Consider the following 15,155-nt stretch of genomic DNA (forward strand, 5'->3'; position numbering starts at 1 on the left):
ATGATCTTAGCATTGCATGTTTAAGTGAAAGTAACAGAAACAAAGACTTAGGGCTGGACATTCGCATTCTTGTTCACACCACTTACTCAATTTAGCTATAAAATAATGGTAGAACATGCAAGTGTAGACTATGCAGCATTCAGAGCATCAACTCTTATTCTAGCCCTAATCTTCACTTTGCCCTAATTTTCCTGTATGTAATCCTTTGGTTTTCTTATGTAAAATCCTTTGATGCTGAAATGCTCTGTATCACTGCTCATACAAAAGTAGTTTGTCTTCTTTCATGCAACACAACTGGTTAAAAAATCAAATCATGCAAATATGAAAAATGTTTGGATATGTTAGGATATTTAAGTAATGGTGCAATCTAAAAAAATACCAATTTCATTTGTTTTGCTAGTCTGTGTAAGATTTAAAAAAAAATAGCTATACTCTAAGAAAGTCAGCTGAGCAGTTTTAGAACTGTACACACAATGATGCAGTTTCAGTGACTCACAGCAGGTTTTAATCCATTTTTCTACATATTTGTTGAGAAATATTGATTAGGAATATCCTAGCAAGATCAGTTCTGTTTCTCTGATTAAACCTAACACTCTGTAGCAGATGTACAGTTCCCTCATGAAACTTGCATATTCCACGCGATGTGGACTCAGAACTAAAAATGAGAGGGTTATTTCAGGACAGAAAAGATAAATTTCTGTTAGATCAAGGGCTCTCACATGCTTTAAATGGAAACCACCTTTTCATACGGTAATTACTTCTGGAGCCACATATCATTTCACTCCATAATTATTCCAATTTCTAGATGAGATAGTGGCATTTCTGTAGCAACTACAGCAGTTGTTGTCAATACACATTTAAAAGGAGTCGCTAAATTTAAATCATCACGCATCTTAATTTTCTTCCCTCGCATTTACGGTGTGCCTGCAAGGGACTGATGGGTTCGCCCATCCATAGTGATAATTCCTACCCTGAGGATGTAGGCTCTGCTCAGGTTATGAATATGTACCTGCCTTAGTTGTAGTTGTCTTTATATGGCCAGCCTGCCTTACCATTACAGCAGTGCCTGTACACTGCAAGGGTTTGAATACTGGCTTTGACTGCTGTTCCCCAAATCCCACATTCCTGCATCTTTGAGTACCCCTGGCAGCCTCCTTCTCTACTCCTAAACAGACGGATATATTTGGCATTTAACTGTTTGTTTTCCTTTCAGGTTGTTCCAGGCTACTGGCACATTTCCTGCTCTCAGCTAACCCCTGCTCTGCCAGCGTGGGATGTTTTTCTAGCAGGTTGCTGACGTGCCAAGAAGCATATGTATCTCTTTGTGAATGTGGAAGTTATTTCCAAATTTTACAGCTTCTGACCCAGAAACAGGAATATTCATCACTGCAGCATAATTTCAGCCCTGCCAAGAATATATCAGTTATGTCATATAGATGTGCTAAGGGAAAGGATGAAAGCAGGAGTATGTCAATTCCCCTTGCTTCCTGTACTAGCTATACAAAAAGTGATAAAGCACATCTTTGTGCAGGTAAGGCCAAATCCACTGATGCACAATTCATTTCTTTTGAGGACCCATCCTCACAGAGAGGATGTTTTCACAATATCTAATATTGCCAGCCCCTGAATCTACAATGAAACTGAGCAACTTGGCCAAAAACGTGCTCTGCCAGATCTCCTGACAAATGGTCTGTGATGCCGACTGTGAATCTGGAGCCTCAGGACAGTGTTCTGCATAATTTAACTGTTACAATTTTGAGGGACATTTTGGTTCAAGGAAGGAAGGATTCTTACTTACAGGTGACTTGGGCTTCCTTCAACATGACTGGGTGCACCTAGAGCAAGAAGTTGCAAAGGAAGTTTACAGCAGCAGCCAACGCTTCACCTTCCCTTTTTGGCATTATATGTTTCCTAAGATAGCTGCTGGTCAAAGAAAACCATGTAAACATAGAAGCAAAGGGTTTATATATTCTGTTATTGATTTTTAACTACACGTATTTCACCACAAGCCTCTCAAGAGCCATAAAGTTACAAGGTGGGTTTTCTTCTGATGTTTTAAACATAAATAAACAGGCATATATGGTCTGGGCTTTTGCTATCAGCATTGCCCCTTGACAAGACAGCATTTGTTGAATTTTCTGTGGATTGTGGCTATATATTCATTCATGGAAGGTGGCAGGTGGTGGTTTGTGATCAATGTCCTTCTGAGTAGACATGTAGACATGGTTTTTGCAGAGATAAACTACAGGCTTTCTTAATGGGCAAGTCCAGCTGCTCAGTTCTTGGCCTTTATCTCCTATGATCATTTGGGAGAGGGGCTGTAGTGTCTTACTATCAGCCAAGCAGCACTTTTTTCAGTTGCTTATAATTGTTCTGCAGATTATTCCATATTTGTATAAGGTACTGCCTGCAAATTTGTGATTTAGAATAAATTGCTAATTACTGTTAAGGAAAATTCTTACTGACCTGCCTCTGTGACTGACTTTGTGATCCTTTTGTGGGTATCTGGCTGCCATTAGCCTCATTTTAAAAGTTTCCTTATTCACATTGTGAGAAGTCCTTTGCTTTTCTACATGGGTGTTCCAAACTTTTGGAATCCATGATAGATTGCTCAGCCTAAGAAAAGCAAAATATTTTATATTATCTTGGTTTGCTGCACTTCTGTGCCATTGATCATATAAAAAAAATAGTGGAGAAAAAAACACAACCAACCAAAAAAAAAAAATTGCCTTTTTTTTCTTTTTCTTGTCATTTTAGTAGTTCAGCAACATATTTGGATTGCTGCACATGAACTATATAAGGAATGAAACTTAAAATTGATGGTGTAGTTTTCTAGCATTAGTTTCTAGTCTACTCACACAGATCTGATTAGAAATACTATTTGTGCAGTTGAAGTTATTCAAATGCATAACTGTTTAAAAAAACTATATAGTAAACCACTTTCAGGGTAGTTGACTTCATTATCTCTGTGTTTACCATAACTGGGAGGTCATCAATATTACACTGATGTTTGTTTGTTCTTGCAGTATATTGAGACTCTGAATCAGGTTTACAGAAGAAAGAAGATGAAATAGCAAAAATAGTGGTGTTTTTAAATTTCTCCTTTTAGGTCTTTTCTACAAGATCTCCAAGTTAACTACAGCTATTAATTTAAAGTAGACTAAGGTATATTAAATGCCTCAGTATGTATTTTTCTTCAAAATTAAAAATTACCTTAATGCAATTTAGGCTAACACTTTGGAAGTGAAATAGGCTACGTTAGATGAAGGTCAGTTTTATTCTGACTAAGAGAGTTCACACAAAGGGTTCACCAGGCTTTTGTACTCTGCACCCAATCAATTAGGAGTGATGAAAACTAGTAGTCACATATCTAAATCCAGATTTCACTGTATTCTGCTCAAATGTATGTCCTTTAAATTGTGTCCTGCTGTCAGATACAACTGTATTGGGAGAAGAAGCCTAGCTGAAAAGCCTTTTAATTCATAATCAGCTGTTCAGCTGAAATATCTCTAGTAATGCCATCTAAAAATAATAAACCAGTCTAAGATGTTTTTCTTGGTTTGTCACTAGCTTCTAGAAGCATGTTTTTTTAAACAGCAACAAAATCACTTTCCTAAACCTGGAATTTTATCCATTTATCTTTCTACAACCTGTTGATTTTCTCTTAGGGTTACAGCACAGTTCCTAGAAATACTGGGAGTTGTACACATAATTGAAAGTAATATGTTCCATTTGCTCTCATGGTTATTATTTCTTCTGCACATAACATCTTTTTCTGACAGTGTCCTTTATTCTTAAGACAACAGTCATCCAAGGCAAAGGTGTCAGCAACACGCAGTTTGTTCGTGGTTCAGTCCCCTGGCACTTGCAGTCAAATTAATACAAGCTTTCACTTAACATTCAGCTTCTCCCATTGGCTTTAGTTGTGGTGGTATTCCTGGCTTATGCTTTCAAGCTCTTCAGGCTTTTCTGCCTCTAATGTCTTTGTCTTACGCTATTTTAAGCTCTTGGTCATATCTAAGGTGTCAGAGCATTGTCCAGTCCAACGTTTATTCAAGTACTAGTTTCTTGGCAGATTCTGAATTACCTCATCTGGAGTCTGCTTCTCCCAGGAGTCTATTTCTGTATTACTTGCTCCACTTTCTGTTGAAAACCAGTGGCTTTTTAAAGTTGGAAATTGTGTTTGTTTTTTTAATCTACAATTCTTCACTAGATCTCACCCTAAGGCAGGCTAATGCCATGCTTTATCGTAAAATCTGTAATAGATAAAATTGTCTCACTAACCTTACAAACTACAAAATACTTTTAAACCTCCAGGTTCAAAGCATATAACTTTCATATGCTTCATTTTTATTTAGAATGCAATACTCCTCAATTTTTTTGTAACAGCGTCATGAATGTCCTCCTTTGCTTGGATTGATGGAAACTGTTAAATATGCCAAATGCATCAGCACTTGCTATTTTCAGAAGGAAAACCTCCTTCTGGTTGATTTGCTTTTAAATAACACTGCTTCCAGATGTACATTTAAGTGCTCTTGCCTTCTTTTCCAGTATTTTCTGGTATTTCCAGAGTTTGAGACTTTAAATGCTCCAATTTCTTCTGTCTTTCTGTGATTTCTTTTTATTGCTACTACAACAAATGAGGAGTCATTCCAAGCTCAGAGGATTACAGTGGATGCTCTTTAATCATGTGTCTGCAGTGCCTTTTCCTAACACTTACAAGCCAGAAAGCTGCACCTCTAAAAGAACATTTAGACCAGTAACCTTTCATTAGGAGAAATAATTAGCAAAAAAATTACAGTATCATATTTATAGGTGTGAAACTGTTGAACCCCCCCCCCCCAAAACATGCAGGAAACAAAAGTAAAAGCCACTTTACATCTGAAAAAAAAAGCAGCCAAGAAACCAAGTTACAAATTTTATTTAGTATTTGTAGATCTACTTTTGGTTTGTGTTTGACAAAGCTAGAAAGAGAAGTATCTATGGTTTTAACACAAAGAACATAACATAAAGGAGAAGTGGCTATTTCAAGTAATTGTAATGCGAATCTCAATGTAAAAGCTTTTTCCTCTCATTTCCAGAATCTGAGAAGCCATTGGCAGAATGTGCATTGATATTAGTACATGTTTTGTGTATTTGGTAGATGCATGACTGATAGACCAAGAAAGAGAAATTGAATGTTTTCAAGTTTTTTTTTTTTTATCATATGAAACAGAGAACTTGCATTCTACTTGCATTTAGTCCAAGCCAGATTTTCTTTAAACTCAGTTTCACATCTGAAATGTTGAGCTAATTTTCTTATAATAGTTGAAATAAATATAGCACTTCCAGTGAAACTTTTATTTTTTTTAATCCATATTAAAAGATGGTAACCATATGAAATACATTTTTTTTTCACAGGAATATGAAAGGCTGGGCTTTTTAATTGGTATTAGGTATTATCATTTAATCATCACATTTGCATGAAAGAACTCCATGCATTCCATTTTGTGCAAAGGGCAGATCCATTCCCAAGTAAAGTATTAACCAATAAATGTCTATATATAAAAGTTACCCTCAAGCATTTCTTGTTGCTGTAGTTCCTTTAAAATAATTTCTGGTAAAGAAAATGAACCAAGGTCTCTAACAGAGGATGTATAGAAGCCTGACTATGTTAGGAATAATGCCTGCAGTTATTTGTTACGTTCAGGTGCAACATTTGAACTCAGAGGTGATTGGATTTTATATGTAGACAACTTGAAACAGCTGCTTTCTTGGCCTTTGATATCTCTCCTCATAAATCTTCCCTTCTGTCTACTTTATTTTTTATCACAATAAATATTATCCTCAGATTTAAAAAGTGTTTTTTTCTTTTAGTTTTTCTTTTTTTATATTGCTAAAATTATATTTTCTTTTTCTTTCTCCACGAAATGTAATTCTTCTGTACCTCAAAGACTTAATATGCCTTTAGTCTTACCCTCTGCTTTTCCCCTTTTCTATCCTTTTTGGCCTCCCTTCATCCCCTTTCCCACCCTGTATTATTTACTTGCTCTTTCCCTTCATTGTACTGCGAATTTACTACCAGAATCATTATTTCATAAGAGTTCACAAAGCTAATGAAATTCAGTAGCACGCTTTGGAGGTGTGCAGCACCCCTTGCTTCATTCAAATAACTTGGACGTTAGATGTTGTTTTCACTAATAGGGTTGAACATAAAGATGCAGGCATGTCTAAATTGGCTGGGGCCCTACCTGGTCATTGCTGAAAAGACAAACCACAGTTGAAATTTCTAATCCCCTGAACACACACACACACACAGGGGCAAAGGCCATAAAAGTCATAGCTGAGGAGAAAGTATTTCTGTGAAGTCTAGAACAAAATCTTGCTTTTTTTATACTCGAAGTTTTGTCATCAATGACACAGGGATGTTACCTGCAACACTCAGCCTCAGTTGGATTTCTATTTTTGCAACTGTTACATCTCATAAACTAACTTAAATATTTTGCTTACATGGTCTCTTTCACTTCTGCCATAACATTTCATCAATTTATTGCAGAGACAAAAGTATAATTAGCCATATCCGTTCTCTCAAGGTTAGCATAGGACCATATACTCAATGGGCACAAAAGATACGTTAGAAATGGTTCTCCTGGGTAAATAATTTATCCCTAGAATGTCTTAGGAATGATAAATGCAGGTTATGTTGCTCTTGAGTTAAAAGCACTTTCCCTATGGAGGACAGGGGAGGGATATTTCCTTTCTATCCACTACCTGTTTGAAGAGGGAGCTAAATGGTTTGTATAATGATCTTTTAACATGCAAATATTAATAATACAATTGATACTAATACTTATCATTTATGCAGTGCTTTTTCATCCATAAGTCTCAGGGTGAGACAGTCAGATGAAGTCAGAGGCTTCTGAAAGTTTCAGTGGTGTTGGAGACTGGCAGTCCCATGGCAACTGGGATTTCAAGGGAGAGGAGGAAGGCTGGAGGAGGTACAGGCAGAGCAGCAGAACCCCTTGTGGAGGGCAGCTTCATCCTGCCACGGAGAGGAGAGCATGGTAACTAGTAAAGGAATGAAACAGTGCAGGACAGAGGAGAATAAAGTCTGAAAATGGTGAAGAGAGAAGAAAAAGCCAGAATTGGAGCACATACCTGTGCAGAGAAAGGAAAACAGACAATATTATGGAAGAGAAATTGTAGAACTTACAGAACCTGCCTCATTCAACAGGCAAATATGCAATATGGTCTTTTAAAAAGGAAAATAGTAAGGAATATAACCTATTTCATTTGGAGAGAAAAAGTGTTGCTTATGACTAGGAGAACCTATAATTTTCTTACAATCTTGGCAATACATGCATAGTCCAGGTTCATCCCTGCCTTTGTGTGTGGAGCTCTCTACTCCTCGATGGCTCTTGAAAGGAGTAATTTGCAGACTTCTGGTCTTCTAATACATGTTTGGACAGCTGCATCCCAACAGAGACTTAATTTTGAATGGGGTCTCTGTTTTCTACCATAATTAAAATAATAAATCATAATCACTCAATAAAATGGTCATTATCTCTTCTTGGCTATAAAAATCCCATGAGATAAGGAAATGTAAATTATGTTAATATTACCTATTATATTCACAAAAATTACAATCCATAGACTGAACCAAAGCCCAAAATCATGTCTATGTAAGGTATAATGATAGCAGTCTTTTATTTCTTTGCGGTAACAAATAGTAGTGAAGAATTTGCAGGATTCTCCCACCTCAGGCTGTGCATTTCTCCACAGGCATGGGCTCTGCAAAGCTTTCCTTTTTGTGATTTTGGAGACTATAGCACAGAGAGGACAGGCTTCTTCAGACCTCTCTGGTTTATCTGGTTGCTTTAGGACAAGCCCTGTAAACATCACTGGAACAACATGTGGTCTTCAAAAAGCTGGGGACACTGAGGAAAATCTAGGTCATTTGGGGGTGGACAGATCCTGTATAACCGTACCTGTATGAGGAAACATATGCTTTTGCAGAGACTTGCTTTTCACATTTTTTTTGGAATGTTTCATGCTTTTACAGTCTGTTTTAATTTAGGATATATAAAAACAACACTTTTCTGGCAGTAGCTTTTTTTCTTGCTTTCTATATGCTTTCTGTTGTGACATGAATATTTACTGATTAAAAATTTATATATAATGAAAGAAGAATATGAGAAAGAAGACTTTCAGTATACAAAAGTGACAACTCTGCTCATTGTTGTATTTTGATAGAGTGTTTTTGTGCCTTTTTGAGGTGACAGCTTTAGCTGGTTGAAAAGCCTATTAGAAAGTGAATTAAAAAATACTGGGGAAATTCAAATAAGAGTGAAAATGTTACCCTTTGCAATATGAGTTGCAAATTAGACATGATAAATAGAGCGGTTAAATATTTTAGGTAGCTGATAAGTATTTTGAAGCTTGTTCATGTGGATATGAAACAGCAGGTTCTTTATTATGCAGAATTTTGCAGAATTAAAACCCCAACAAAACAATCTGGTGGTTCTGTGTCTCTGATATTTTAGATTTTTTTTTTTTTCAGATAATGTGTTAGAAATGAGATTAGAAGCTTGTCCAGTTTGTCTCCTCCCCTGGCAGTGTTTCATCACAATTATCCCTATTACTGCTACATACGTTATCGCGCTACCACTTTTCTGGATTTAAAATGTCATACTCTTCCTACACATCCATCTCTTTTGTTGCTGCCTATAAATAATTGATGTCTGTGGGAGATATATATATAGGTAGGTCATATATGAACAAGTTAACTTTGACCTCCATTTTCTGTCTGTATTATTTAAGAATAAAATCTCTATTTAGTTCTTGTTAACATTGTAGCTCTGCAACTTACACTTGATACAAAAATATACCTCTTAAACTTTAGCTATGAAATATTCATGGCACAATGTGATATTATTTCATGTATAAAACCTACTGCTGCCCATACCAAAGATCCAGTTACTGCTTCCACTCAGTGCCTTCTATGTTTTGTACTTCTTCCATGCAGAGCTGACCCATCTAAATACTGATCCTGCATTTCTTTGTGCTGTATAGCACAAACTGAGTTTTGGTAGGATTTATTCTATGTTGCAAAAAAGGTTACTATAACTCTATGCTTAACCATTCCTCTAAGTGCAAATGTATAGTCCTTATCCCTGCTACAGTTAACTTCCGCTTTCTCTCTCCACAAATGTTGTGCCCTTTCTATCACTCTTAAGTCCTCTGCTCTGAGGACCACTTGAGGTGCTCAGTTTGAGTGGTGAGAAATGATGTGTGCTGACTTCAAGTTGCCTACCTTGACAGGCTAGCAGGCGTGACTTTGCATGATGCAGCTCAGTGCATCTTGCAGTAACTCTATTATGGAGACTTTTCTACTGCTAATGAAATTTCTGTATCTTGCTGCCCTGGAGAAGTCAGTACTGATTCTGATGTCATCTCATTATGCTGGTTTCTCACAAACACCTACCTAGCAGTGAAGTGACTGTGCACATGGAGATATTTGGACCCTTCTTCAGTGTACCTTATGGTACAGATGCATCTATCATGCCTTTGTAAGTAAAATCAATTCTATTATGTTCTTATTTTTATTTTGGGGGTGGGGAGCATACATACTAGAAAAAAATCTCAAAGGATTCTATAGTCCTGTTGTCATTAAAAAGTGTCAACACTGCAAAATAAGTGTACAGTTGCATAAAAGAGAAACGCTTTCTAGAGCAACCCAAAACCTGTTACCCATGCAGCTGAAAACTGTTTTGAGGTACAGTGGTAGGCCCAAATAAGAAGGTTCTTGTATCACCTAGTTTTTTTGAGAATTGTATGTAGAAACAGTGAGGAACTAACATATTTCAGTGTTTTAATGGTGTGTATTAATGAAACCCAAACTTCAAATTAATAGTCTGCATAGAATTCGGTTCTATTTCAGTTAAGATCAGCTCTTCAGTAGTCCTTTTTGCATGAAAGATAGTATTTCTGTGCTATGAAGTTCTATGTAGTTTAGGTAAGGTAAAGACTTGTACCTACAATTAAGATTTTGGAAACGGTTTTGCCAGTTAATTCGACTGTGGGAATGCTCTGCAGAACACAGATTCTGAAGATATTGTATGAAGATTATTTTAAACTATATTAAGAAAAATCACAAGGCTATAAATTAATACATCTTGTACAACACTGACATTTAATCTACTGAGCACACGAATGGGATCTAGGAGAACTTGTGCACTTCATTCTGCCAGAGACTTCAGAGGTCATGTTCCAAGCAGTATACAAATATTGAAGTAAATTTAGATGAATGCTGAAAATAGATTTTTCTGAACCTTGTACATAGATCATTATCTTATGTGGCTTTTGATGATGTACTCACCTGATATACAAGCTTATTGCTGACATGACATTGAACCAATGCCATTGGAATAAATTTGAATCTATATCTATTGCCTTAATGGAGATGGGTAATATTTACCTCATAGGAATGTTGTAATTCTTGTACAGTATTTTCAAGTAAATTAAAGCTTTGCTAATGGCGAAGGTATACTAGCCTATCTAAACAAATTGTAATATTCTATGCAAAATCATTTAATTCTTTCCCTTCCACCCCAAATTTAAATTAACAAAGCATTTAGACCCTAATAATGAAAATCAGTGCAAACTTTGTTGATTGAATCAAAAGATTTAGAGCTTCTTTAGCTCATAAAGCTTAGATACCAATTATCTTTAAGAATGGCTATGGTGGTAGTAATTCAATATAACGCATGATAGTTGTTACACCGCAATACATCAAATTAATGAACTGATCACTTCAGACTTTTTTCAATAAACCTATATGAAACCATTCTCAGTTACACCTGGTAAGGTCTGAATTAAATGGATATGGAGACAAATGAACTAAGAGTATGATTTTGCTGGGCAGAAATCTCTCTCATTCCCACTTCGCAGTGATTCCTGACCATATTGTTTAAATACTGGTTTGATTTCTATGTCCAGCTGTGAAGGAGGAGCAACCCTCCCTCTGCTTGGGCCTTCAGTCCAGCAATAGCATAACTAGCCTTTACATGCCCTAAATGACAGAATCTTACTCCCATCTGTGAGTATTTATGAAAATTGTTTTTATTTCCTGAATGCCCACATTAACTTAGTTGACCAGCAGGTATAAATTTACCCTTTCCTTCATCTTATACCTCATTTGATCTTACAGCCTTCATACAATGGAAATAATTTTTTTTTTTTTTTTTTTTTTTACTGGCTTGATAAATGTTCAGCAAAAAACACCTCTCCAACTGCTGAGGTTCTTGGACTCCCTTTTTCTTAAACGGGGCAAACAGCAGATGGGAACTTGAAGACATTATTTGAAGAAAAACCTCCAAGCTTTGATTACTAAACAGATCAAGATATTCTGAAATAATACTTTGTGTGGTTAAAAATAGGAGTGCTTGTATCTTAAAGCTGTTCAAAAATACGCCTGAAAGGGGCCCCATTAAGCTTGATTGTAATTGACTGTAGTCTATGGATACCCTTGATTTTATGGTATCTACTTACATCAGTACTGAATCTCACCCAGAGTGTGTTTGGAGTGATGACTATAAAAAGTTATTGTATATGAAATGCTGTGTTATGTCAATATTGTACTGCTACAGCTTGTAAATTCCCAGTGATCTGTATAATAAAGGATGTTTACAGTGGTAATGAACTCAATTGAGAGCATGTTTGCTGATTTATAAAAAAAAAAAATAAAATAACAAGCCATGTTTGCTGGGCATTTGATTTTCAGGAGATAATCCTAGACAGTGCTCTGAAGATTAGAGAGATAAGAAGCTGTGACAGGCTGGCAGTATCTGCCTGAAACCCCATCCCCTGTCAGCAGGTGCTGATGTTGCTGGGAAGCTGTTGCACAGATTTTGTTAATGCACTGAGCAGATGGCTTATAAAAGAAATGGGTGTTGCTTTCTGAAGCAAAAACTACTATGGGCTGAGAAGTCTTGTAGCAAGAATCCCGGGGGAATATAAAGGAAAGGAACTTGAACTGAACCTTGTTTCTTTACTGGTAATGTTTTCTAGTCAGGCACTAGGAAATGGTTGGTTCTTGACAGCACAGACTATGTTTGGACTTGGTTTTATAGCAAGTGGCAAAATGCACCTGTTCAGAGAAGCATAATTAACTACTTAGTAAATATATTCCAAGATTGAATGTCATGCAAACGAGAGAAAACACTTGGAATAGCTAAGTTTCCTATTATATAGCTAAATGCTGGCTTTATTTAAAAGCTTTTGAAAGTCATGTTTGTTACTTTTAATGTTTTAAAACTTCATCTTTTTTATATTCCACAGCAATAACAGTTGCATGATGACATAACCTGTTTCCACAGGAGAGGCAAAACGCAACTTCAAGTTTTCTGGACCATGTCAGACTGTGCATCCTACTGCAGCTCTCAAAGTTGAATGGACAGGATAAATAGGTTTGCATTTTAAAGCCTGTATTATGACTTTGTTAAAAGACCAATATTCTTGAGAGAATTTAATTATCCTTTTTCTATTTTGAAGAAATTATTTATTGGCTTTGAGATGGATTATATGTATGCAGCATTACAATGCTTAGAATTATTCAGGGAATATATTACTACTAACACAACAGATGAAATAGGAACCATGCTCAAATAATCAACCTTTCTCTGAAAGGTAGTACTGATCAGATTGTCCCCACTGTTCTTTTACTATAACAATTAAAAGTCATAAAGGTACCCAGGATCCCTGGATGGAAAAAAGCAAGAAAAAAAACATAAGAAAATTCATAGGAATAAGTACATTTCAGAGAAAGCATTTTTTGGTTTCCTGTTTTGCCTATGTTTGTTTGAGAAATTCGTATGATCTTCATGCCATAAAAGGCATTTTTGATAGTTCTATTGACAATAATTATCTAGTCACATCTGTTCTGAAGTGCATCCATGTTCAATGTTTCAACTAGCTCAATATTAAAAATAACTCTAATACTCCTAATCAAGCATCTACATATTTAATACCCTGTTTTGGTTTCTTAATAAATTTTGTTAGCTCTAATGTTTCAACATGGGGGCACTCTCAGAGTGATTCAGAATGCAGACCGCATTAAAAAAGAGTAAATCTCATCCATTTCTGGGAAACAACAACTAAAAGCATGTTCTGGAAGAGATTAATGCCTCTCAGGAATGGAGATGAGAAAACGCGTTTATGCTGTCAGGCTCTGGTCTTTGCTGGGAGGCTGTGTCCTAGGCTGTGACTTCCCAGCTGAGACTGGCACCCAGCTGTACCAGCTGTCCTCTGGGAAAGGGAAGTGTTAGCTGGACCTTGGAGACTGTTAGAAAAAGCCTCCTGGGAGCAGAGCAGGGCATGGTTGTATTGCCAGGCTCCAGGTTTGCCTGCAAACTATAAAGCTGGGTACAAACTCTCATTTGTGATTTGATGATCTTCCCCCTAATAACATAATAATAAACAACATAATTTGCTCAGCAGAGAGATATCCTCAGGCTTTGGGGTGTAGAGACGTGGGCCGCGGTGTGGGATAAGGACATAGCACTGAAAGTAGGCAGGATCTGCTGTAGGCCTGAAGCAAGCTTTGACCTGGAGATAACATACCATGCATGTAAACCTTGTAAATGCTTTCATCTGCAGTCAGTGGCAGCATTCCAAATGACTAGCAGAAAGAAAATCAAACCTTTCCTTACAAGCATCCTGTAACATAGCTTTCTCACAGCTGTGAGGAAAATGAATAATGCTCACATGGGGATAAGCTTAGATACCAATGCCTCTGCTTTAGCATGGAATTTCTAGCATTAAAACTTAGATCTGTTCATACAAACACTTACCTACACAAACTAGCATGTGAATTTCCATAATAAAAGGTTCCAAAAGTTTGAGTGGTAAATAAATAATAATTTGTGTATCAGTAAGAAACACAATGTAAGCTGTAATCAAACCTGATCAAAAATATATCTGTAAAAAGAAATTCTTGAACTTTATAAGCTACAAATCCATTCCACACATGAGGAAACAGTCTGAAATCTCTCCAGGGGTGTCTAAAGGATTTTTCATGTGGCCTTCTGTCCTTAACAATCATTCTAGTACTTGCAAGAAGCCCACAATCTGTTGCTATTAAAGCATTAGCTTACTTTGCAAGATGTTAAAAGTAGAATAAGAAACATAATCCTGATAAAATTTTCAAGTTGCTTCACATCATTTAACAAAGAAAATATCTTTCTGACCAAGGAAAATAAAACTAAGCTTGCTGAATGTTTATTTCTAGCTACCTCAAAAAGGCAGTTACACAGGATCTCATAGAAGGCTTATTTTGGCCATGAGATTGCGCAGAAAAAGTTAGGTTGAAATTGATTTTAAAGGTATGTAGTAATGAGGAATATGTGGTGTAAGACTGAAATAATATAGATGTTAATTTTCATAAACCACAAAAAAAACCCCAAGCATTAGCAGTAAGTCAATAAATGATTACTGCTAGTTCCACAGCAACCATACACCAGCCTAAATCCAGTGTCCCAGTGATTTCCACTGCTGTTGAATCTGGCTCTTAACCTTGGTAAACAGACAGAGAGGGTATTGCATAATCCATTGTGATAAAAATTTTAGTTGGGCTTTTATTTATTATTTTCAGAAAAGATAAGGATTTTTTTTCTCCAAGGTTTTAATTATTTTGATTAAAAAAAACCACCCAAAACCACATAAAAAAAAAAAAAAAATCTTAATTTGACAAACGTTTTCCCATTTTTTAATCTTTAATGTATTTGTCCCACCAGGTCATTTGCTAGGAGGCAAAGTATTTCAGGAAAAGCCTGACGTGGCTTTTCCAGAGTGGCAAACAGCAGCTATGCACACCGGGGGGAACGCTGCTTACAGGTCCACGCGGGAAGAACGAAAAAACGGCCTGAAAACGCGAATAAACCAGCACAGGCCCACAGGTGACGGCAGAATGTGCCAAGGCCGCCACCTGTCCCCAAACGGCCGGCAGCTCCCGGGCCGCCCTCCTGCAGGAACCACTGCTGCCACCGCCGAGGCCCCGCACTCTTCAGCGGTGCCTGCTCCGTGCTCCCACGCGTGGCTGGGGCCGGCCGGGAGTGCCCGACCCGCGCTCCTGCCCGCTCACGGCAGCCCCCGCAGGGTTGGAGGCGCAACGTCAGCCG

Source organism: Pezoporus occidentalis, unplaced genomic scaffold (genome assembly GCF_034315485.1).
Source record: "Pezoporus occidentalis ecotype Australia unplaced genomic scaffold, CSIRO_AGI_Poc_V1 ctg151, whole genome shotgun sequence".
In the NCBI taxonomy this organism is placed as follows: domain Eukaryota; kingdom Metazoa; phylum Chordata; class Aves; order Psittaciformes; family Psittacidae; genus Pezoporus; species Pezoporus occidentalis.